The following is a 22,101-nucleotide window of genomic DNA, read 5'->3' as shown; positions in this document are numbered from 1 at the left end:
TTGCCTCAACATGTCTGCAATGTGAAACTTGTGAATTATGCATATCACTGGTGCCAGCAGTCTTAAAATGTGATTACAATTCTGGAGTTTTTGTCTGTAGAAGTGTATCTGTCCCTAAAAGACCTGCAAAAGAAGCTTAAATCTAAAGAAGATTGCAGGAGATCAGATCTACTGGATTAAATGATTCTGAACAAAATTCAGTGACTGCATAAACAACGTAAATCTTTTCTGAAGGCAGTGGTCAGTATTCCACAGCTTATTCCACAGTTTAGTTTACCTCTCAATGCTTGAAGAAGAATTCACATTTACTCAAATTGTTTGTCCTTTTAATTTCAATGTTATACCTTTATGGATGCACAAAAAACATCCTAATACCTATTTGGAAAAATATAGTCTTTTGCATTATAATCAAAACATATTAAAAAAATAAATTACTTTTTACTGTTTAAGACAGGGTGAAGTGGATATCATAAAAGTCAGACGCAATCCTCCTAACAATTTTCCTAGAACTCCCTTGCTGGCATTCTAGATTATAAATACAGAAATAGCTTTAATTTTTTGTACACACCAACTCAGTTTAGAGCTAAGAGAGATGATGCCATTCCATAAGTTCCAGTCCATCTCATCCATACAGAATGGATGTTCTCCAAGGGTGCTAATTTTTCTACAAGTCAAAACCACCAGACTTTTTGGGGGATCAATCCTGATTAACACATTATGTTTTAAGCACTTACAAGAATTACAAAATGGAATAATTTGTTAGAAATATGACAAAATAAATTTTCTAATTCTTCATCTGCTATGTAAAGCATGGGAGGGTACAGAACGTTCTGTATCATCCCCCTTGATATCATCCCAAATGAATTTATCTTATGTTATCTTTTTATTATCCTATTTTCTTGGTAAAAGTTGGGCCATCTTTACCAAAAGAGAGGGCAGCAGAGAATGGAAAAAGGCAACAAATTCATGATCCACCCACTTTTCAGGTAGATTTGCATCTTTCTGATTCCATCACAATGGATTTGACAATTGATTTACTCTGCTTTTTTCTTCAGGTAGGAATAGTAAGACCAAGTCTATGCCTGTGTTTTGTAGAAAATAAAGCATAACTCCATGCAACCAAGTCCTTGATGCTTTGGATCCAAGAACAGTGGAGCACAAGATGGCAAAAGCGTTCAGGGGGAAGTGCTGATGGTTGGAGCTTTGGCATTTCTGACAGAAACATCACCAGCACATCAGGTACTTGCAATCATCTCACACTGAGTTCATGCCCAGGGAAGTTCAGAGAAGCACCAACTGCCTTGTGCTCTCAATAGCACAGGATGAGCTGTAGCTCTGGATTTCTGCTGACTATAAAGCGACACAATTCTTGTCCTTATTATTGGCTAAGACATTTCTTGGAAATAAAAAATTATTCAATGTTCAGAAGAGATCTCTCCTGCCTGAAAACTAAGTTTTTGGGCAGAGTCCACAGAGGTGGCAAAAGATGGTTGAAAACTCCTCTCTGAGTTCTCAGCTGGAGATACACTGAGTTCTTTCTGGCTGATTTGAAAACAGCAGAGACCAACCTGAAATTACACCACAGGAATAAAACTCTCCAGGGACTATTCTGCTGACAGATCCATTTCAAAATACTGCAAATTCTGGCTGTGTCCCATCACTCTCCAAAAGCTCAAAAGAGCAGATGTCCTGAAGTGGCTAAAGCAGCATGATGACTCCCCTGCACCACAGGATCACCAGATGTCCTCTGCAGGCAGCCTAAACATTGCTCCTCAGTGCTGGGCCAAAGGAAAGAGCTGGGAATCTGGCACAGCTTTAGAAATTATTTCCCTCATAAGTGTATCCTGTGGTTTTTTCTTTTCTCCAAAAACAGAGTTGTTTGAAAATAAAGGCTTTAAAATATCCAGGCAGAGACGGGTGTGTGGCCTCCCTTTATTTCAACAATCCCCATGTCTGGTTGTTCTACAATGCCAACAAAGTTGGTCCCTAAGCTGGAAGGATCCAGTTTTCTCTTGGCTGTCTGGCCCAAATGCCATTAAATCCAGTTAAAAGAGCAAAGACCTTAGAGAAAGGAGGACAATACCTCTAAGCAACCCAGTACTGTAGAAATAAAAGAGTGTGGGAAGCAAGACTCAAAGGAATTCCAAACAAAGCGTAAAGGAGTTGAGACAAAGAGAACAGAAGATGATGCCTGGTGGGTAGTGTAACATGGTAAAGAAACATAATTTCTGACAGATGTTACTTCAAAAACTCCAAGAACCTTTGCTGTACCTGGCTGTTGGTTCTGGACCTTTCTGTCAGGAGTGTCACTGCTGCCCAGCCCTGTCCCTGTCCAGCAGGGGCTGGTCCAGGCCTGCACACACCTGGTGGGGATCAGATCAGCCCTTCTCTTCCAAAAACTGTCCTGTCACATCCAGCTTCACCACCAGTCAAACATTATGTTTAAAGTGTTGAGAAAAAAGCAACCCATGCAAATAATGAAATCCATGAAACTGTGACTGATAAGACAAAAAATTCAAAATTAGATTTGATGGTTCACAATGAAGTTCCCAAAGCTCTGACGGCTGACAAAAAACAGTACCAGCCCATCTTCTCCCACCTTTGTTTAGAATGGATTTGACAATTAGGGGTGATATCCTTTTGTCAAAACAAGCCTTCTGTTAAGTATTTTACAGGCACACTAGGGATTCTGGCAAATGGTTCATTTTTTGTACGGATTATCTGGAGTAGAAATTTCCATTTTATCAGATGATGCTATAAAGTCAGATGAGAAAAAAATTACCCTTGTTATTTCTTTTGGTTTCCTGATTCAAGAAAATAATGAAACTGCACATGGGATAAAGGGAATCTAAACAGAGAGAAATACTTGAAAATTTAGCTCAGTGCTAGAAAATAGTTCCAAATATATAGTTAAGTACATGTTTATGTTCAAGTTTTTTTTTTTTAAGTATAAAAATCTACATTTATGTAAATTTAAATTACCCTTGTTATTTCTTTTGGTTTCCTGATTCAAGAAAATAATGAAACTGCACATGGGATAAAGGGAATCTAAACAGAGAGAAATACTTGAAAATTTAGCTCAGTGCTAGAAAATAGTTCCAAATATATAGTTAAGTACATGTCTACGTTCAAGTTTCTTTTTTTTTAAGTTTAAAAATCTACATTTATGTAAATTGCTATCTGCAAGATTCATGCACATGTCTCACAACAAAGTTCAAGAACACAGGAAATGGCATGCAGTACTGAAAGAGGCAAAAGCTGAAGCATGAACCTGCCCAGGGCTCCCAGGTGGCCCATCAGACCTGCATTCAGGGAACACAAACCCAGCACACACAGGCTTAGGACTTTGGAGAGGAAACCTGGCTATGGCAGAAGAAGCTCAGCCAGTATGACCCAGATCACCTCCCTTGATGCTTTCTGGACCCCCAGGTGCACATTGTGCTTTGGCAGTGCCATGGGGCTTTGCTTTCCAGCCAGGATTCTTCCATGGCATCCATATACTCAGAAACATTGGGAAATGGTCATTGCTTTGGAGCACAACAACCCTTCACAGTTTTTTATTTAAAAAAAAATATTTTCATGAAAGCAGAAAATTCCAATTGTCTTGACCCCAAGTACCCAATGACATCAAAGGAACACCACCACCTCCACCTTACAAGTGGTGCAGAATAGATCTGGCTGGTCCTGTCAAAAGGGGAGCATGAATAGACCTGAAATCTTTATAGTAGGTCAGAGTAACCAATTTTTCACTAAATTAGATTTAAACTGTAATTACATACTTACTCATTTTGCATTTATTTGTAGCAGAAGGTTCTTCTAAATATAGTTCTGATACACAAGATCATCACAGGAGCAGTACGACTGGCAATAATATTTTTTTAAACACAGCAGACGTGTTCTTTGTGTAATAACAGGGCAACATGTATAAATAATTTTAGGTCTGCATAAGATATTGAGGAGGTCAAAGCAATCCTTTTTCCTCTCTGTGACTGGGGTGTGGGTAGGCATCTGAATGGAAGAAAAACTTCCAGCAGAGACGGTCTTTTTTCCTTTACTTTACTTGATCCACCCAAGAAGGAATATGGAAGAAAAAGGTCTTAACATAGTTATCACTTTGAAATGTTCCAGTGTTTTAATTAAGGTCCAGAGTCTGGCAAAATTTGTCAAACTTTCCCTTTGAAAATAAGCTGGGTTTAACCTTCAAGAATGTTTCTCTGGGTTGTTAACACAGTTCTTATCCAAAGCTGTGCTGAGCAGTGAGGTAGGATGAGGTGTGCTCCACATCCTTTTGAAGTGGGTGGAAAGACTCTCATGGTCCTCAGAGGGCTTTGGCTCAAACTCACAATTCTAAATTTAGGCTCACTTGTAATTGTCCTTTTTCCTCCACTAGTGCTCCATAACTTTTTCTATTTGTTTGCTTTTGTAATCAGAGGAGACAGAAAGAAGTATTATATTCCTTCTTATGTTATTCATGCTTATTCCAGAAAAAATACTTTTTTACCACCTTTTGGTATGTTCATCAGAAGAATGAGAAAAAGATCAGAGGCAAACAAAAGCTGAAGTAAAGCTGCAGGTGGGACTCAGTAGCTGATGCAAAAGGAGCAGACATACTCTGAGACAAAACAGATTAAAGAGAGCAGAGATGACGTAATAAAGAAAAATGGGTCAAAATTCAAGATGTCATTTCCTTGGTTAGAGCATTATTGAAGTCAACTGTCTTGCAAAACCAGGGTCAGGATGTGACTAAGAGTGAGACTAGTACACTAGATGATTAGTCTAGCCCTAAACTGTGTCTTCTGAGTGGTTTTAAGGACTGATCCCTCTTGGTTTTGTCCATCATCCTTACGCAGTAGTAAGAGTGGAGACGAGATCAGGAACTGGTGAACTCTGCAGGATTTAATGGGAAAAAATTTGTGGGAATGGCTACCATACCTGGAGTTTTGCCTTCTTAACAAATGTTCTTTTTTAAGAATAATGCTTAAAAAGCCTGATGTCCTAAGAGACAAGCTGATCATGTGTTTCTCCTTGATGCATCTTTAAAGTTGAGATCTGCATTCCACACTGTGAGGACAGGAGTTCAGTCCAGGTGGGGAACATGATCTGGCAGCTCAAAGTTGCAGGGGAAGGCTTTAGTGCTTGGATGCACTTGCACCACTATGGCCAGTGCTCTGTATGGGGAAAAACTCCAAGGGCTTGGCATATACAGGAGGGGAGAAAGCCCCAGTGGCTGGAGATTCCACAGATAAACCCTCATTGTCTACAAAGGAAAAGCCTTTGGCATCCTAGATAATATTTGAGATTAATTAGCAGTTTGTTTAATGAAGCTGCAGCCAGACATCTTTAATCCAAACACCTTTGTAGAGCACATTTACATGCAGAGCTTTGGGCAATTACCAAAAGTACTGCTCCATAATAAGAAAACAAAACTCATTTATGAAATAATATACGTGTATTAATACATTAAACCAAAGAATAATATACACTTAGATATAACATAAAAATAACTCTACAAGCCAGACAACTTTGACAAGATCTCCTGGACACTTAAAAAGCACAATAAACATCTGTTTTATTTCTGAATGCCATACCTTAAAAAAACCCCACTCTCTTGTTAAAAGTCCAGCTCCTTATTTTAATTAAATTACCAGGTGTTTATAAAATATAATTCTCTTGTGAAACTACAGTAAACAGAAGAGATCCAAACCCCTGTAAATTGAGAATGCAGGTTTCAGCTGTCAGGATCTCATTGGGAAGATTCAAGCTGCTTTGTTGGTGTGCATTGGTGCAGTGACAGATGTATACTGACCATTTGAAGGAAAGTGAAGGAGTTTAGAAGAACAAGTAGGATTGCTAAACAAATTATGTTTAAACACAGGGAAGAAAAGGACAATGGAAAAGGAAAAAAAAAAGAGGGGTTTCAGTGGAGGGTATCTTATTTTATTGTTCTTATTATGTCTTCACTGGAATACACTAGAATAAATGCTCTGGGCTGTAAAATAACACCATTCAGCACAGAATGGATTAAATTCAGTGAGAACATCTTTTCTGATCCTTTGATTACATATGAGCAATGTTTGTGATTATGTTTCCCTTTTTCAGCAGAAAACACCAAAACATACCACGGAATTGCTGCATAACACGGAAAACCTTCTCTGGCTTGTAGAGATGTACATATCCATTTATCAAATTAAACAGTGGTACTTTAAATCAGCAATGAAGGAAATACAGACATGACAAACAAACCTAGGCAAATACATGTTGCTAAGAAAAATAGGAAGTGTCTTCAAGAGCATATTGTCTGTCTTGTAATTCATTAAGATGGTATGAACAGATTACAAGAATTGTTTAAAACAGAAGTGTTATTAATACTATAGATAAGACAGAAAAATATATATTGTAATAGACACATGCAGATACATGCATACTCTACTGCTTAGAATTTGAAGACAAAAAAAGATGATACAAACAGTGGCCCAAAGATAATAAACTCCCTTGCATTGCATTGTCTGAGAAACCACTGTTAAAATTCTTCTATTAGAGGTGAATATTTTTATATCAATGTTTCCATGTACTATAAATCCAAAGGTTCTTAGGGAACAGTAGAAATATGCAATGCTGCCAGAAGCCAAAGTGAGGAAGCAGAAGAATCACAGTAATTACAGGTCAGTTATTCTGGCATCAGTCCTAACCAAAAAAATGGAAAAGCTGATAAGGGCTTCAATTGGTATAAAATTAAATTATGACAGTACAATTGGTGCCAGTCAGGATGGCTATATGGAAAGGTAAGTCTTGCCAAACATTTTGGTGAATGCAACTACACAGGTGTAAGACTTGCATAAGACATTTGGCTTAGTCCCTCAGTGTAGTCTGATTAAAGGACTGGCACTGACAAAAACAGTTTATGGGCAGAGTGGCAAGCGAGGGCAACACCAGCATGAAGTAGCACGTTCAGCTTCCTGCCTGACACTGCTCCTGTGTGCAGCCAGGCTAACCAGTGCCAGGCAGAGACAGAGGAAAGACCAGGAACAGTCTGTCATCAGAGGCCACGGCAAGGAAATAGCAACAGGAAATCCTGAAAGCAGTGCCAAAGCCCCCCTAACTCCAATAAGCAGAGTTTTTCATATAAAGCTTGTAAAGAAACTAAAACCTAGGAAAATTCTGCAGAACTTCAAGTAGAAGACATATTATGAGACAGGTACTTAAAATCTGGATGGAGATCAATGTCCAAACATTTGAGGTTCAGTCCAGAGTAATGGACAGGTTCAATTCCATTGCAGAGAGAGCATTTGGGGGATTTGTGGCAAAATATATAGACTGATCCCTGAAAGTTGCAACAGGAGAACTGAATCATAGTGCATTCCAAGCCCTGCTAAACAACTAAGTCTAGTCCCAACAGATTTTGTGTACGTTCATCACAACACAGATGCTTTCATGTCTCAAGTCTCTTGGGAACACCATGTGTTTTGTCTGTTTTGTTTCTTAATGATTTGCAAACTTTTAAAACTTGGCCGTGTTGCTACTTTGCTTGTGGGTTCAAGAAAAGACAAGAATCCATAAACCTTTGATCCACATGCTACAAATGTACTAGAGAAAAAAGAGAAGAAAAGAAAAGAAAACAGTGCTGTCAACAGGAAGATATAAGGGTTGGTTTGTGTGAATGGGGATAATTAGTTGAAATGTGATATGGAAATTGTTTTGGTTTTTTCTTTCTGGAAAATATATATTTGTGAGAACAGATTTTATGTAAAATGTTAAAATGTTTTAGAGAACATTTTATACCAGATTAAATCTCAAAGATAGATACTTTTCTGGTCTCACTACAAAAAAAAAAGAAAGGACATTGAGTTTCATTGAGTTAGCTGCAGAAAAGAGAATTGTTATTAATGTTTTTATCAGCTATAGATTTAATAATCTAAAAGACTATTAGATCTCTTTACAACTGCATTTTTAAGTATCACATTTCAGAAAGCATGAGTTGAGAGTTTCGTACATCTCACTTTAAGGAGCTCAGCCTACTAACAAGAGAAAAAGAAAAGATACTTTCAGGGACTTCACTACCTTACTAAAGAAGTTTATCCAGCAGAAGATGCCTTTGTGGGACAAACAGCTGCTTACCTGGCTTGTCCAGCTCAAAGGCAGTAAGTTACTGTCTGGGGATGGCAATTTTCCTTCTCCTCATCGGATGGATGTGAATTAAATCCTAAATAACAGCTGGACTCCTGATCCAAGCCAATTGTCTTGGCTCCCTCTATAGTCCAGGAAGGAAATAGGTACTTCTGAATGGCAACTGCTCCCGTGAGTGCCAGCAGTATGTCTGTGCTGCAGTGACATGTCTTGATCCCCAATGGCTCTAGAGGGAACCTTGATGAGCAGCTTAGCCTGGAACTCAAACCTCCACCAGCCAACACTAGGTGAGGTGAATAATATTGAGTGGTACCACTGATACATATATCTAAAGTCAAAATGCAACTGTGCCCATGAATTTAGCCACATGGGTCAGGTTTCAAAAACCCAGATAAGCACTAGAGATTTAACTCTGGCTTTAGAAAAATCCATTTCATATTTGAGTCAAATGTAGCTATAAAATGAAATGTGAGAACCTTATATGTATTTACGAGGAGTGTTATGAAAATTGCTAGCTGAGAGGGCAAAAAGAGGCAGAGCTAGCTTTCCCTTGGCTCAAGGGAGGCACGGACAAAACTTGCATTTTGCCTGCAACCCTCTCCAAGAAAATGGGAGAATGGCTATCCACAGTTTTTCAGCTTTGGTGCAAGGCCTGTGCAAGCTGTGATTTAAAAGTAATTGTGGTAATTGCTGTAACTACAAAGTTAATGCATGCAACGTTAATTTTGTTCACAGAGAGTTGTGCCAGTAATGGCACCATCCATCATTTTCTGTTAAAACAGGAACAGGTGTTAATCTCCACTCAGCAATGGGTGCAATGTGAGTGAGCAATAAGAAAAATGCCAAAGAAGAAAAACCACTGTCAAAGCTCTCTGTCACAGAAAAACAATTTCTAGCACTATCTCTGTAATTGGACTCAACTAAAGAGTGAAAAATGGTTTGACTTTTCAGTGACAGAGATTGTTAATGAATCCAATTTTTCTCTTCCACCTTGATTAGCTTTCTGTACGAAGATCCATTTTAGCTCTGTACAATGTAGCTTAGGGTAATAGACACCCAGCTGCTCTAATCTTGCCAGTAGTCCCACTTGCAGAAAAGTATTTTTTTTCTTAGATAGGCTGCTAAACTATTACCAGGTTTTCAAGCATAATGGAAAACAATGCAGAATAGAATTTAAATAGGACTTCAACAACAATTTTGGTATTTTTCTAGCTTTAACAGCAACCTTACAAGATTTTTGAATACTTTGCACATCCTGTCCTCCCAGGCATAAATCTATCCTCCCAGGGTTCTGTGTATTTCCAGATAGCCTGGGCACTCCAGTGTTGGGTTGCTCAGCTCCACACAATGCTACCTTGCAGAGCAAGAGCATAGCCAAAACCTCCAAGGGCAAAGTGGTTCATTAAGTGTCACTCAATTTATTAACAGGGCTCATTCCAAGCAGGTAGCAAAGCATTTCCAATAAGCAATCAGAGCAGTACTGCCCTTTTAATTGTACTCTGTATTTGAGACATTTCCAAAGGCCATGCCAGGGGCATCTGCATGGTTTGGCCAAAGTAAAAGAGCCTGTTTGTGTTGCCCAATGCTCACACCCTTTCCACCAAAGGCATGTCTGCACCTCTTTTGATAAAAAGCAGCCCATGATCCTGACCTTGTCTGTCCTATGGCACAGACTGCAATAGCATTTGGGAAATATAGCATTAGGGAAATGTAAGAAAGAAAAAAGGAAGTGTTGGGTTGGAAATACATTTTTGGAACAAAAGTGAGCTAATAACTAAACCCAGGTTCTCTGGATTTGCGTTAATTCTTAAATAGTGCTACCTAAGGAGTGTCTTCAGCAGTGGGGATACAGTCTGATATATTATCAGCAATGAACCTATTGATATGCAAAATATATGTTCTACATGATTCAAATACTGAGAATTGTGCATGTTGAGAAACAGAGGCAGTTTTGAAAAGCCAGGTAACACCACCCTCTGTGCAGTGTTATCCTCTGGAGTGATGTGGCTCCCTTGGTGTCAGGGAAGCAGTGCCTGCATGAGCAGGAGGCATCTCTGAGCTTCACACAAGATCTGCCCTTGATTTCACTGCATTTGGGGTCAGCTGCAGAGAGGATTAGGATCTGGGTAGTGGATCTGCCTCACTTGAAAATTCAGGCTTTGAGAAAGGACAGCAGATAAGCAGCACACCCAGAATATTTAGCAGGAAACGAAATATTCTGCGAAACAGTGAAAAAAAGTGCATAGGTTATGTCTTTCATATGAGTATAGACAGATATTGCAAATATTCCTTCACCTGTCCAGCTGATCCTTACAAATTACTCAGTGAGTGAAGGCTTTCCCAAGTGATCCTGTTTCAGTTTATTTCGGTTTTTATAAATAATTAATTTATTTTCCAAAAGAACTCTGAATTGAAAAATCAATGCACACCTTTAATTTGTCATGTATTCAATTTAAAATCTGATGTTAGTACTGGAGATTTCAAAAGGAGAACTTAAAAAGAACATTTTTCATTTTGTTTGAGAAAATCATTAAAGGCAAAACCTGTAAATCACAGAGATGGCCTTGGTGCTGACAAACAGATGAACCCCAGGAAATTTAAATGCAAATGTCACATTCCTTGTCAAGAAAAGAAACCTAAAAGAAAAGACAGGAAGAAGGGGTCATTGTCCATTTTTTCCTAATTCTTTTTTTAATATAAATGCCCATTTGCCAGGAAGTAGAAGGCAGCATAATATGCTAGCACTCTAAATGCACTCTTCATAATTAATGTTAGTAAAGAAGTTTTAAAATGCCTGCAACTTTGACTCTATGTTTCACAATTTGCATAATTTTGTATGTCTTTCAGCTGCTGAATTTATTCTTCCAATTATTACTTCTTTTTAAATAATAGGCTTCTATGCATGGATAGATTAAATAAAAAATTGTGTGTCGACTGTGAGCTCTCATTATATAAAATGTTCCTATCCCTCTGGCTTTTGAGATAACTTTCCTTTTTACTCTGTTTCAGTAATTAGTTTTCCTGAATATATTACATATCATTGCACAAATTTCTGGGGAGCATTTGTTGTATGAAACACAAAAAACACAAACAGAGCATTCTAGGATTGACAGAACTGCACAGCCCAATGTAAAAACCCAGCCCCACAGTAAATGTGGGGCTTTTTTAAGATTATGAAGCTTTTTGACTCGTCTATGTTTCAATGCTCTCTTTGTTTTGTACTGCTTTTCAAGTCATCTTTAAACTACAAAGAATTAAATATAAGTTGTGTATTTCTTTATGCCGTTGTGGCTTAGCTCCTCAAATGGGTATTTCTAATCCAACAACCACAACAGTACTGACTATCCTTTATACGGTCTTAGGAGACAAATGCAATTTTTGTTTGTCTCCCTTGTTACAATTTGCAGCTCTGGTGAACCTGAAATGTAAAAAATTAACAATAATATTCTCTACACTATACTCTGATTAATTATCCAATGCACATGCTCCAGACTTGGAAGTCATTTTTTCTCACTTTATTTCGATCGCTGCAGTGTTTTTGGGTTTTTTTGTCAGAGTGAATTTTAAAACTTGAGCTGGGAGCAGCCTGGTGCCACTGGCTGGTTGTGGCAGCCTGTGAGAGCACAGCTGCCATGGGGGAGTAATGGGCTGTGGAGCCCCACATAGAAACTTGGCCCTAAATTAGTGTTGTAACAAAGAAATCAATGAAGTCTGAGAGAATTACAGAGCACTTGGTGACATGAATAAGAAGAAGATCACTAGAAATTAAAATCTGGTGTGTGAAATGGAGTAATATTGAGAACCCTTATTGATGTAAGTCAATTACGGTCAAAAAATCACCTTTTGGCGTCAAATGATGACCCCATAGAAGTCCATAGTAACTCTTCCACAGCCTTACGTGGGGCCTGGATTTCATATTCAACAGCCAGGAATACCCTACAGCAAATATTTTCATCTGTGAAGACAGAAAAGGAAAAAACAATTTAAGTATTCCTAACATACAGAGAGAATGGATTAATGACATTATATTATTCAGAATATAATTAAATCCTGAACTTTATTTTTAAAAATAGTGCAATCATGTGTTTATATGTAGAGCTAAGGCACTTCTTCCCTTTTTTTCTTTTTTTTAAACATTGCATGATGACATCAGCTAACGCTGCAACACTTCTCAGGGATTTTGTGCAGAATCTTAATGTTTACACTAACAACGTAATTTAAGAAAGTATATTATGTAAATCCTTGAATCTCCTAGGGTCTAGGAATGAAATGTAATGCTAATTTGATTTAGTAATTTGTTCTCTCTCCCCAGAAAGACACAATTACTGCTTTTGAAAGACTTTTTTCTTTTTCCATCACGCTAGGACTAAATTGAAAACTGAGTCGGCAGAAAAGCCTGGGCTGGGAACATAGAAGAGCTCTGCTACTCAGGCTCTTACAGCCAGAACACAGAGTGCAGGGAGATTTATTTCTCAAAACGGAATGTTCATTATCTCTTTTTTTTTCTTTCTTTCTTTTTTTTTAAGCAAGAAATGGAAACAAAATAAGTCTTCTTGAAATTCCATAATAGTAATCTAAACGTGAAATGTGAGCTGAAAATAACGTGCCTCTCTGTGTGTGTCTAGAAGAGAGAGGCCTTGCAGCTCTGTGCGTGTCTGTCTGCAGGAGGGAAGGAGGGAGGTTGTGTGTCTGTGTACAGTAGTGTAGAAATAGTTCATCAAATGAGTGGTTTCCTGTCCTGATCTGTAGATTTTCTTTCTTCCATGAAAGGAAATGGAGATAATTGATCTGACTTCCATCAGCACATAAAAGAGATTGTCGGCAATTTGTTTTCTGGAGGGCTACTTAAATACATGGTGATGTGGTGAGCAGGAAAGATCACCCACAAACTCTGCAGCAGTCCCAGATGCCTGGTGGGCACACCCAGAGCACCAATACATTCCGTCATTTGCAAAGTATGACTTTCCTTTCTTTCTCTCTCTCTCTCTCTTTCTCCCTCTTTCTTCTCCTTTAAGGATACACGGTGTCCCTCCAGGTTCTGCAGTCTGGGTTTGATTAAATAATTATAAACTTCAAGCAGCAGATCTATCATTTACATTCCTGAACATGCCAACATGTGCCTTTTGTGGGGATGCCAACCAATACCAAAGCTTCAGTCATTATTGTCATTGAAAATACAGTGGTTCAATGTTTGTGCTATTTCCTGGATTTTGGCAATATAATGTTGCCCAGCAATTTGCTGTTAGTGCCAACAACACTAAAGAACTTCATAATAAATCCTTTCTATATTTACTCAGTCCACCACTGTGTCACTGAAATTAGCATTTTACGATCTTATGCTCCAAGGAACCTATTTTCTCTCTTTTAACTCCATGCTATTATGAATCCCAACAGAAAATCCTTCAAAGCATGGTTTGCTTCAGCTTCTCTGTATAAGGATTGCTGTCAGTCATGTTTGTTTTCTGAAAAGACGTAGAGCTTGCAGCTTCATGGTACATGATGGCAAAGATAAACCAAGCTAACAAACAAGACAGAGTGTTTAATTTAGGGATATTATAGAGATTGCTTCAAAATGTCAGATGTCTTCATGCAGCCTTAAGTGCAGAAGACAAAATTAACAGAAGAAGATACCAAAAAAGTAACATGATCAGATCTTTCCCTGAGGTCCAGATGAGCCAACTCTGCTCATGTGAGTGACAGACATAGTGAAGACAGAGGGTTTGACTTCTTTGAATGAAAATATCATGGTAATGGAAGAAAACAATAACCAGTGTAGGGGCCTTAGAAAAGGAGTGGGATACTCAGGGATACTCCAGCCAATGCTTCATGGAAACCGTGGGACCACTGGGGCTGAAATATTGTTGTAACTGGGTAATTCAGCCCTTTGCTTACAATGGCGTGGGAGAGAATAAAAGAGTGCCTTTTGCACTGAAATCCTCAGAGGGACTTCCCTGTGAACCCTGAGTTTGGGATCCTGTCTAGGTGGTCAACATAGGGCCAAATTCCACTCATTTGTTTGGTCCAAGAAGAGAAGCAGCTGCATTAAAAGGATTGAGGGGAAAATTAGGAGCAAGCATTTTCTAGGGAAAGGAAGAACAGGTTTGATTAGAAGGGAGAGAGAGCAGAGGGCAATAGTTTTTTTCCTTTGCAGTGAGAGAAATGAAAGCAATGCCTTCTGGAAAGAGATGGATGAATGGAGAAGTGAAGGCTTGGGAAGAGGCACACCAAGTGACTCACTACAGCTGTAATTTTTGTCACTGGAATAGAGGGAGGCTGGAATTTTTTGACTAATGGGAAGCACATCATTGCTATCCTCTCATAACCCTGAAAAGCTCAAAAGATTTTGCTGCACATTCTGTCCTGTAGCAAATTCACCAGAAAACCCCTCATGCCCCAGAGTGGGTTATTTTGGAGACGTGCACGTGTGTGTGCATGGTCACAAGGCCGGGGAGGAAACTGCCCTGTAATCTCAGCCCTGGTGGCAGAGGCGGCTCCCACAGCCCCAGTGATGTGGGTGCACACCAGCTGAGTTACAAGCTCCCACAGGCACAACCCCTCGTTAGGAAAATCCATGGCAGAAGCCATTTAACCCCTCCTGTGCTGGCTCCTCACAGTGGTTCCAGTGCCACGGCTGCACCGGCGAGAGCGGCCGGGCCTTTGTGCCCTCACCAGGAAGGGAGAGGCCCTGCAGGATCTGCTCCAGCACTTTCATTAATCACAGCACATTTTCAACAACAAGGATACCTCCAAAAACATAAGAAACAGCATGGCATAAAGAGAATATCTAACAAATAAAAATCGGGTCATTTGGCTGAGCAGCTCCAGTCCCTGCAGCCCCTCTGTCCCTGTTCCCTGGGGTGAGCCCAGGGGTTGCAGTGGTCCAGCAGCCACCCCAGGACACTCTCACTGCTCTGGGCAGCACAGGAATGGGAACAGCTGATTCCAAGGGGCTGCTAAGGCTGGAAACAACCTGATCTTCAGGTCAGACTGAGAGAAATTTTGTAAGCAACTTCCAGGCATAGTCTATGTTTTGGTCCCCACGAAGCAGGCTACAAAGGAGTTTCTTACAGTGAGATGGACACTCTGCACTGAGCCACTTATTAATCTGCTCTTTGTTAAGTGTGGCAACAGGAGAGGCCCATTTCATTGCAGAGAGAAAATATTCCAGCTGGTTGAATTGCTATGGCAGCACCCTACTTTATCCCCATTTTAAAGTTTTGTCTTATTTGTGTAGCAGTAGTAGTTTTATAACTTTTGTTTAAGGTGCCCAAGATGTTGGAAGGGTGTGCAATAAACACTGAAAGCAAAAATATTCTTGTGATGGTGCCTTCACAGCTGGCTGGCTGTGTATTTCTATATGTCAGATGTCACAAATGCATTAGGTGAAAACATGGGACCAGGTACACAAAGGTGCCTAGTTTCTGCCCCTGCTGGGTCCTCTTCCCATGGCAGAGTCATTCAAACTTCCAGAAACTGTGAACTGAGCATATAAAACAGTAAAACAAAAACAAAAAGAATCCAAATGTAACCAAACCACTCTGGTTTTTCATTTCTGCTTTTTCTATTTTACATGCACAGTTCAAATACTTTCCTGGGTTAAATCTGTTGAGCTCAGTGTGTCACTGCTAGAATTTACATGGAAAGGCATTTCTATAAAACACATCAATCTCTGGAATACAGAAGTCTCTTCTGGCATGGCTCTGTTGTGGCTGAGTTGTGTCAGCTCCCTCCTGTCGGCACTGGGGACACAGGTACTGAAATGTGGGACAGGGGGACGGGAGGTCGGGACACTGGCTGGCACATCTGGTTAGAGGGAGCCTGGCTGAAAGGGCTGGGGCAATTTCCAGCCCACTGGGGTGAGTGCCCTGAATTACACCATTACACCATTATACTCATTTTACGAGTTTAAACAGTCAGACTGAGCCCTAATTCTGTAGGCTTGTGGTGTGACCAGAAACCACCTCCTTTTCTGCTTCTGATTTTCCTCAGTAGTAAGGAAAACTGAGTTACAAGAACAATATTTCACTAACAATTTCTTCTAAAACTATTCTAATAAAAACATCCTGAAACTAGTATTCATCTACTTCCTTTTCTAAGATTTTTTTTTTGTTCTAAGGTGGTTGTTTAGAAAAGCGGTTTTAATCTTAAATTAAAGGGCACAAAAAAGAGCAAAAATTATTACTGAAAACAACAACAAAAATACCTTTGCCATCTAACTTATGATCAAACTACCACTCAATTAGTTACTTAAGTTACTGTCATCCTTCCCTTAATTTGTTACTAATGACAGGGAAAACATCTGAAAAGTAGGTTCTGGGCTTGTAAAAAATCTGACTATAAGCAACTAGAAAAATGAAAATGTATGGAGACTTTTCATATCCTCTGAGATACTTAGGAATACAGTAGACATCAACATTGTTTTAATTTATTTTGTCTGCTTCTATCTGTGTGCTCTGCACTGTTGGCTTATTGTGATGCTGGATTTGTTATTTTATACTTCTGTGTATGAAGGTCACACACAGACTGATGTTTTCACTCACAGGACCTCATTTGTTTCACAAACCACTACTGCAAAGATGGAAAAATGTCTTTGAAATTATATGAAATCCCACTGATATGAGTGTGGCAGTGACTATCCTCACACTGTCACCACTGGGAGGTATTTTCCTTGGGATGGTTTTGGCCACTGATCCTGGACTGAAATCTTAGGTAGAGTGGCAACAACACAGGTTGAATTGCACTGAAAGACCTTTGTTAACAGTGTGCAAATGCACTTTTAAATGATGTTGTCCTTCCATCACCTTTGACAGTACTCAATCATTCCTATACACAAAACAAAGCAAAATTAAACAGGAAATTTTTTCCTAGTGTCTGGCAGGAGTCTGCTTGACATAGGAATTACTTCTGCCATGATCATCATTAAATACCTGTTGCTGCAAGCAAAAAATTACATTGTGCAAACCAAATAAAACCAAAACAAGCCCTTTTGATCCCTTAGAGTTCCAAATTCATATACTTATGCTTCAAGAAAGAGCTGTAAAAAATCTGGTTTGCTGGGAGGGTGGGTCTTCCCTGGCTCTGTGTCAGATCATACCTTTGGGATTCTGCCATGTTTACTGATTTTTTCAATCAGGCAAAGAGAAGAAAAATTATGTGAAAAGGATAGCAAAGGGCATCCTACAAAATAAAATCCCTTCTATCATTAACTTTCTGAAAAAAGACAAGAAGATGTAAGAGCAAGGCAGCAGTAAGTGAAATAGAGCCCAAAACATCACTGATTAAAAACATCACGTACACAATCTCAGAGCTCTTTGAGGCTTCAGCCCTCTGATGGATGCAGTATGCAGTGTATGAGGGGATAGGTGGAGAAAAAAATACGTGTTATATTGCAATTCACTGATTTATGGGAGAACATCTCTTTTACCACTTTGGCCCATATCTTCATTGATTTACCCTAAATCTGAGTTCTTCATCTTTATCTTTCAGCTGTGCCCATGAATACAACAGGAGAGATTACAGATGGGTCACTGTGTACACTCAACCCTCTTTCAGGCACTGCAATAACGGGGTAGGCGTGGATTCCCTCACTATGTGGTCCTGGAAAGCATTTTATTCTATTTGGTCCACCAAATAGAATGGAAGAGTCTACCTTCAAGTACTTGTAGTGACTTGGCTGTTGGCATGTGCTGCACAGTTTATCAAGGGCTTTCTAAGCTGTTCCTCCATGTTTGAGATGATTCTTCAAAGACCTCCTGCAAAGACTGTCTCAATGGACCTGACTTTTTTGAGGACTGTAAACTCTAAGGCTGAAACAGCACATCAGCTCTTACAGGCACCTGAGGCTGCAGCAATGTTTGCCTTGCACAGAAGAGCCAGGACAGTATTTATTTGGACTGTAATTGTTTCTCAACAACCACCAGAACACACAAGTAAGGTAAAAGACTTACAATGAACTTCAGTAAGAAAGCAATCAGCTCATGACATTTCTTGCCAAAGACCTATCTCCTCATGACAGCAGAGAGCTTTCTGAATGCATAGTCAGGATAGTTACCAAAATGGCTTGCATAGCCAGCCTGGCATGGAAGGAAAAATTTCCCCCTAACTCCCAGGGAGAAGGCCGAAGGCAGGTATTGAGGAACCTGGTCTGCCTGACTCACTGGCAGCAAGTTTGCAGCAAGGCCCAAACATTTCTGCGAAGTGTGTGATTGCTGAGGGTCCCTGCAGGCGATCAGGGCACGCCTCACCTGCCCGTGGTCCCCGAGGGGAGAGGAGCGCGGTGCCGGCACATTTCGGCAACAAGGAGCCGACCCTGACCCTGCACCAGCCCAGCTGAGGAGGGGGGAGCACGGCTCTCCAGCAGGCAGGAAGGTAGGCAGGCAGGGAACACAGTGTGTTGCAGTAATTTGGGATGACAGGGGAGACATTGCAGGTTATTATATCTAGCATACATTGGAGCTTTGTTTTGTCTAACTCCAGCGATATTCTGGGGCTCAGTACTCTCGCCCCAAAGTCTGGGAGGAAGCGTGGGGGGGGAAGAAAAGGTAGCAAAGAGGAACAAAACCACTACTATATTCACACTGGCCCAACACAGAGACCAGGCCACATTTGGGACTGATTTAGAAAACTATTTGGCAGCATCTGTGGAAAAATGGAAGATCAAATGATACCTTTCTCTAATCTAGGTGATTTCTGCAAGTTAAATACGAAGCATCCCAATCAGCCACAGTGATAGCCACTGTACTGTGGAGCTCAGATTGTCTCCATTTGATGTGTATGCATGTGGATGTATACATCCATATCCAATACTGATCAGCTGGGCCTCAAAAAAGGCCCTTATCAGTAGGGCCTTGAAAAGTTTGCAGTGGGGATGGCAATCCTGTCTAGAATAATGTGAGCCTGTAGCAACATGGCCATTTCAGTTACTGTTGGAGGCCCATTAGTGGCAGTGGAGTGGAATCACTCTCCCCATAAAGACCCGAAAAATAATTGGGTTAAAATAGGGACTTCAGTCTTGACACCTGAATTAGAGGTAAAGCATCATTAAGGTCTTCTGCAGGACTGAGCAGAAAAACACAGAGGAAGAGACAAGCCCCCAAGATTACTCCTCAAAGACCATTCCTCCCTCATGTTGTGATGACTTCCAATAAGTGAATATTCTCAAAGACAATTGTTCTGATATGAAAAGAACACAGAACAGAGAGGTATTGCTGTCCAATATAGAACAGAGCTGTAGCCTGTGTGTTTTTATTAGAGCTGAGAGTTTAAGAAAAGAGCCCTGTAATGTGCATGTCTCCCTGGTGAGTTTATGCATGCTCCCACAGCTCTAATAAAAACATACGATGAAGGTAAATTAGGGCAGACGACTGCTTCTGTCAACACTGAGCAAACAGCATCTTTACGGTTTATGTGTGACTTAGAATTCAAGAATGCAGACTTTGTTTTTCATTGATGGGCTTGTTAAAGAAAATTCTTTGATAGTTCCAGAGGAAAAAGAAATTATATAGAAATGTGAAGAGATTAAAGCAGAGAAAGAACCTTGACATCAGACGGGAGCTTGTTTGATTAGGTCACTCTATAGACGAGAAATAATTAAAAATAAAGAAGACAGATGGAAGATGTCAGGTGCTTAAAACAACATCTCGAGTCTACCGATGCTAGTGTTCATGTGAGCCAAGACTTCAGGCTTCACAGATGTCAAACGCGGCTCTTGGCTGAGGGTCTCAGCAGGATGAGGAGAGGCACCAGAGTTGGTGTGGGCAGAATGGAGCTCGTACAAGTCTGACAGCAGCAAAGAACATTTGCTGCTGCTAACAAGCAGAGAAGGAGCTTTGCTGACACCGTTCTGGGGCAGGCAGGCAAGCTTGTCTCTAGCCTGGTTCCCTTTTGCTCCTCACCTGCTGCTGATTGCTCGGTCTGCCTGTGCATTAATGAAGTGGTTTTTTGCCTTAAGGAGCAACTTGTTGGGTTCCCAGGGGAGCTGCTCCCGCCTGCCTGGTGGCTGCGGTGCCGTGCCAGCAGCCGGGCAGGTGGTGGCAGATCAAAAAGAAAAACTCCCACAGAGCTTCTGGGGATTTCCTCACTAATATGCTGATACATACATTAGCTGACTGACTGACACTGCCTAAATATTTGTCCTTTACTGCTATGTTTGGCCGTGATTTTACAGCAACTTTGGTGGTTTGTGATTTAGCCCACTTTATGCATGAGCTGCTTTGACTTTTGCTTGCTGCCCATCTGCTAACCACCACTGCAGGATTACAGGGGTTGACATTAGGCCATTTCACCTGAGTTTTCTCTTTCTCAATAAGAAACAAATGAGTTTCACCTCTGCAGCCAGTAACAGAACATTAATGGACTTTGACAGAAACTGAGAAAATCGGCACTCATATTTTCCTTGCACAACACTATATATTAGTCCAGAAGCAGGAAGGAGTTTTCAGTGTCTGCACATCTCTCCAGAAGGTATTTTCCTGTTTGTTAAAGTCCTACTCAACACGGAAGCCTGGAAGTGGCACAAATAAGCTGCTGTTTCCCAGCCAGCACCAGGTTCAGATACAGCCAGAGACGAGGGCTGCTCCATAAAAGACCAAGAGAGAGCAACACTGTTGGAGGGAAACAAACCAAAAATATGTATCTTTTCACTGTAGTCAGTCATACACCTGATGCTTAACCAGGAAAGACAGACAGGTACCACTATTCAGGTGATCTTATAATCACATAATTTAAGTATCTTCCCCAATCTCCATTTGTCCTGCTACATAAAAGGAAACAGGTAACTTCCTTTTTTTAAAGTAAACTCAATTGGATCATGCATGGTGTTTAACTGGAGTGATAAATACAGATGGTTTAGGAATTCAATTATTTTTAAGTTCTTCTCTAATAAAGCTAGAACAGCTGGTTGCCAGATCCTCAGAGTGCTTCAACTTTGTCAGGAGCATCCAGCATATTTTAAAACCATCTCTTGACCCTACAGAGGAGGTCAATGTTTCTGCTGGCAGCCCACTAGTTATTTTTTAAGTGTCTTGATTTTTTTTCTGTGGCGTAATGCAATTTTACTCATTATCACTACAGATGTCAGACCAAGACTAGCAAGATTACAGCAGTAGCTGGAGCATATGGTTGAGTCATATGAATAATAATCATAAATCCTTTTTGACATTGGCCCATTATTACATCCTGATCATGTCCCCTTGGAATCTCTTGTTTGGTGTAATGTTTAAGTCATTATAAGGTATCTCTGGAGGTCTAGATTTATAGAGCTCTCTATTGGAGAAACTCAGTATTAGCAGTATGTTTATACAAACATAAAACACATGAATATTATATACCAATATATCTACACGCAGTGTATATGAAGACATACAGGAGAAGCAATTAACAATTGACAGTCACTAAAAGAAATGCTTCTGATGACATCTTAAAATCACATGCCTGAACTGTTAAAAAGAAAACAAAGTGGATGTGTATAAAGAAAAGCAGCCTCTTGCACCCCCCACCCCAGATGTAACAGGGGTACTCTAAAACTGAGACTTTTTGATTAGGAAGAGTCAGTCTTGCCTGAGATACCACGTAACGGCCAGTATAAACACTTGCAGGCTAAATACAAATGTGTCAAGTGAGCATCATCAGTAGCACCATGACTTATACACGTTGGAAATTCACTTTTGGTAAAGGCCATTTCCCCAGTTAGGCCAGATTTCTTTTTGCAAATGCCCTCCTGTATTGGAAAGACCCTGGTGGTTGAGCCAGGCTCAGTGGTATTGGGGTGATACACAGCCTGCCTAAAGGAGGTGCTCCCCCTTTGCTCTCTTTCCCACTGTCTCTCTTCCTCCCCTTTTGCCCCACTCTTTTTGGGATATTTACAGGAAATTCATATTTTCCCAGCACTATTCAGCTTCATTGTACAGTGGGAAAATATCCCCTTTATTCACCTACATCTCTATGCTGAATGTACCAGCAGGCAGCTGGAGCACTTGT

General features: G+C 40.2%; 1 long non-coding RNA gene across 2 annotated transcripts in view; it reads right to left on the bottom strand.

Annotated features, from left to right (window-relative positions):
- Nucleotides 1-22,101, bottom strand: part of LOC120514162 — a 35,143-nt gene that overhangs the window by 2,844 nt on the left and 10,198 nt on the right. For both annotated transcript variants that reach the window (XR_005630417.1, XR_005630418.1), the window contains exons 3-4: nt 11,965-12,079; nt 10,668-10,760 (exon numbers count right to left, since the gene is read on the bottom strand). This is a non-coding gene — a long non-coding RNA (uncharacterized LOC120514162). The remainder of the gene's footprint in view (nt 1-10,667; nt 10,761-11,964; nt 12,080-22,101) is intronic.

Source organism: Passer montanus, unplaced genomic scaffold, assembly GCF_014805655.1.
Source record: "Passer montanus isolate IOZ18808 unplaced genomic scaffold, ASM1480565v1 scaffold9, whole genome shotgun sequence".
NCBI lineage: Eukaryota > Metazoa > Chordata > Aves > Passeriformes > Passeridae > Passer > Passer montanus.
The sequence above is the reverse complement of the archived record's forward strand: the minus strand, read 5'-3'. Positions and strand labels throughout refer to the sequence as shown.